At 45.2% G+C, this 4,207-nt stretch overlaps 1 long non-coding RNA gene across 1 annotated transcript; it reads right to left on the bottom strand.

The window, feature by feature from the left end:
* Positions 1–1,010: 1,010 nt before the first annotated feature.
* LOC123606781 lies at positions 1,011–2,020 on the bottom strand. Its single transcript, XR_006716497.1, has 2 exons — positions 1,941–2,020; positions 1,011–1,282 (listed from the first exon to the last, which is right to left on the bottom strand). It is a non-coding gene; the product is annotated as an uncharacterized LOC123606781 (long non-coding RNA).
* Positions 2,021–4,207: the final 2,187 nt, after the last annotated feature.

Below are 4,207 nucleotides of genomic sequence, written 5' to 3'. Positions count from 1 at the left end.
TAAATGGGAATAAAGTTATTAGCTCACTCATACCACAGCTCAACTACCAGTGGTCATGTGAAGTGATGTGCCGAATGTGGTCTTACTAGTTTCATGATGGGCCCCTTGATCGAATTTTCGGAAGGAACATCCAGCAATAATAAAATTAATGGATAATTGGCTAAGTCAATAGACCTACTCGGTCTTCTTGTGGCCCATTTTGGAGGTTGGGAAATCTTAACACCCTCTTTTCCAGAGCCCTTGAAGCTAGGAATGTCTGTCACATGGATTTGGCCAATGAATTATAAGTCAAAACTTGTTGGGGGCTTCTGGGAAATATTGCTTTCCTGGTAAAAGGGAAAGATATATCAGACCTACTGCCTTCTCTTTCTTAGACCCAAAAAGAAAGACTGAATGCAGACGCGATGTCTACAGTAGAGGTGATCATTTTACGACCATAAGAGGAAGTCTATAAACATTGCAGACATCAAACAGATTTTGTCAAGACACAAAACCAAAACCAGCAGCCGCTTCCCTCTAGATTTCTTTGTATTTAAATCCACCTTGTTGATGACTTGAAGCTGAGTGCCATCAATATAAATCCTACATACTTGCATGTGCCTTGAGAAAGGTCTTCCTAAGCTGAGTGACTCAGCCAACCTTCCCTCCTCCACTGGGGCTTCCAATGGCTTGGGATGTCTAGGTGAGCCTGGAAGGTAGCATCCGGGCCTGAGCACAGAGCCAATGATATAGTGTGGGTTGAAGGAAGAAGTCAAAGACCCAAGAAGAAAGACGAGAGATGATTCCCCAGTCTCCACTTTGCACATGAGGAAATGATGCAAGCAAATGTTGCCGTCTAATGATTTTGCACGATGTAAGTGAGATGAAAAGTCAGAACTCCATACAAGTATTTGCAGGTGCCCCCCCTCTACCCCCCACCCTCATTCACTGATTCGCTGCATTTCTCTCTTCCCACGACCTTCCCCAGCACCTGGAATCTTCTCAGGAAGTCAGAGCCTTGACATATTTGCTTATTTATCTCCGTGTTTATTTGTCATGGCTCAACTTTGATACTAGTCTACATCCCCTTCTCAATTCCTCCCACCTTTCCGTTTTTTAAAAGCACTTCCCCTCAGCTCCCCTGGTCTCATCTTACACACAGTTAGTTCAGAGGTACGTGCAAGTTTATAGTGTCTGACATTTTAGCCAGGAATGAAAATCTGTGGCGATGAGGAAATAAAAAGAGAACCCTTAAGAGCACACGCAGATGTTGCATTTCCTGATGTGGAAGAGGATATAATATCTTAAAAAAAAAAAAAAGCTGTCATAAACATTTTTACTTTTCCTGAGCTGGATTTTGCCTTTTTTTTTTTTTTTTTTTTTTTTTTTAAGAGCGCTTCTCATTGACTCGATATATGGAATAAAATGGAAAATAAGGCTACAAAATCTGACTGTGTTCATTTTTTATTTTCCCCTAGAGGTGCGCTGCTTAAGGACAAAGAGACTTTTCTAAGAGGAGTTTTTCCCTGTGTCCTGGAAAAATCCCAGAGACAGACCCCCAATTCAGCAGGTCAAAGGCCCACTTGAGCAGAGGCGCTGCTAGGGCAGGAAATGGTGGATTTCCTCTTCAATAGGAATCCCTCCCAGAGCCCGGCAGGTTTGGGGGAGGGGAGGCAGCTGTTTTGACCACTCAAATTCAGAATTTAAATTGGGAGAGACTGCCCAGAGCTGAGATCCTGTCCCCAGGTCTGTGGAGATGGGAAAATGTGCCGCCTGGTTTTACAAACCCAAGTTAGCCCTGACAGAAAGGCCAGGAGGGAAGCCCAGGTGATTCTGTAGAGCCAGGGGCTGAATGCCCCAGAGACAGTGTTTCCCAAAATGTGTTTAGGTGTTGGGTAAAACCCTAAGATCCTAATTAGAGCTCTGCGAAATGAAGTTTCCTTGGGGAAGCACCCCCTTACCTCAACAAGTTTCTCCACTCTTGCGATTTTCTAAGAGAGGATTTAGTGTCCAGGGTCCCCCAAATGGACTTGATGGCAAACTTAACTGTTTCTGTTTTTCTTTTTTGGTGGAGTGGCGAAATATTCCTCAACAGTAGCAAACAGTTACTACAATGCAGGGAAATGCTTGGGGGTGGGATGGGGGAGAATCTGCTGCGGGGGATTCATCTTCCTCCCCCTTCTCACTCTTAACCGGCTACACAGTAATGACAGCTAACCGTATCTGGCCACTTGTACTTAACGTGTTCCTAATCCAGCTCTCCAGTGAAGAAGTAACCAAAGGACGACAGCGTTTAATATCTGAAGACTCTTCTAAAAGAACTTGGAGACTGAGTGCATTGTTCTGCCTCTATTATTGGCAAAGCAAAGTTTACCTTTTTGAAGAAGGAGAAAGCTTCAGAGAACATGGCACTGTTTACACAGGCACAGGAAATTATTGGCAAAGCTGCAGCTGTATTTTTCAGAGCCTCATGAATTACCCATTGCGTTCATGTAGAAAGATGATCCCTTCCCCCTTTTTGTTTGGTCTCGAAACAGACCCTTGGCTAATTCCTTTGTTGGGAGAGAATGAATTTGAAAATGATTGTTCGTTTTTTAAAGAAGAAATTACTTTCTTCCTCTTCCTCTTCTTTTTTTTTTTGGCCAGCTGGGATGATCCATGATTAAGATCTCCGTTCTTTTGAATAGCCCTAAAGCACTACATATGCTGACAGCTTGCAAATCAAATTCTCAGCCCAGAACTTTCTTTTCTGGACTCCCAACCAGTCTCTACAACCAGCCAGTGAACAGCCATTCTAGGATGTCCCAGAGACACCACAAATTCACTGTTATTCCTGTTCGCCTCTTCCTGTGTTTCTCTCCTGACGAACAGCCCTACTGTCCGTCTACTAACACGGAACGAAACCTGGGATTTGTCCCCCCGCACCCCACCCACTGACTTTCTGCATCCAAATGTCAATCAACTTCAAAACAGTTCTCAAAAATGTTGCCTCTTCTCCACCATCTGTCCCTTAGTTCAGCAAAGATGACCCTGGCATTCCTTACCATCCCTCCAGATGGGACTTTTCCAACTTCTCCTGTGTCCTCTACGACCCTGCGTCCTCCTCACATGTTCCTGGACAGTTATCCAAACTCCCCCTGTGGTTTCCATTGCTCTGCACTTTGCCTGCTGTTGCTGTTTCTTCAAACGTGCCACCCCCTTTCCTTCTTTGCCCGATGAGCTCATACCCCAGATCTGAGGTCTGAGACCTCCATCAAATGCTTCTTTTTGCAGAGCCTTCCTGGAGCTCCCCAAGCAGAAATGGCCACTCTTACCTTTGTAGCAGTACTTATTCCTTGATCAAAATCCCTGATTTTTCCCTGGGCGTGAATATCATGAGAAATAATACGTGCCTTCTGTTTTGGGGTGAACTGTCATGCGGCAAAAGCAAAGTGGTACCGCCTAGCACATAACAGGTGCTTCACAAAGGTTCAGCGAATAAGCCGGTTATGAAGCCTACCTGAGGGTATTTTATTTTCCTCTACAAGATGAAAGAAGATAATATTTTGTGACTGAGTTGCCTCCCTTAGAAGCTCACTAATGGAGAAGGAGGTCACTGGGGAAGTACCAGGGGCTCAGTCGTTCTCTTCTTTGCCATCCCGGAATGGTCAGCGTGCAGATGACAGTGGCCTGTCAGGTCGGCCAGGGCCCTTCCACACGGGCATATTTGATGGCCTGAACTCCAGTCTCAGAACCGTGACCAGATATCACCCGGCTGGCATCTCACCTCCATAGCCAGCTGAGCATCTGAGACCTTTTTTATAATGATCGCGTAAGTGTCAAATCATCTAGTACAAAGCCTGATACAGAGTATGTCCTCGCTGTGAGTTTTGTTGTCTTGCCATTTTTTAAAAGGCAAAAAATACGAAACTAATTTTTTTTCTTGAAAATCTGTGCCTAGGCTATGGGAAGACGATGGTTGCCAGTGTGCAGGACGTTTTGTGTGTATGTTCTTTCCTCTTTCTCAGGCAAACCCCTCTCCCTCCACACTGTTTCTCTTTCTCTTGCACCCCCAGGGCAAGACGTTGCTCCTGCCACGTCCCCTCTGCAGAAGTTCAAGGTTCTCTTGTTGTACAGAACCCTCCTTAATTCTGCTCTGCACGCACTCGGGCTATTTTCACTAAGTGACCTAAGAGCAGGTCTTCTCTTGGGGCCTCTGCATATCATTCCTGTTCTGGCCACTGCAGTC

The sequence above is a fragment of the Leopardus geoffroyi genome, chromosome A1 (genome assembly GCF_018350155.1).
Source record: "Leopardus geoffroyi isolate Oge1 chromosome A1, O.geoffroyi_Oge1_pat1.0, whole genome shotgun sequence".
In the NCBI taxonomy this organism is placed as follows: domain Eukaryota; kingdom Metazoa; phylum Chordata; class Mammalia; order Carnivora; family Felidae; genus Leopardus; species Leopardus geoffroyi.
The sequence above is the reverse complement of the archived record's forward strand: the minus strand, read 5'-3'. Positions and strand labels throughout refer to the sequence as shown.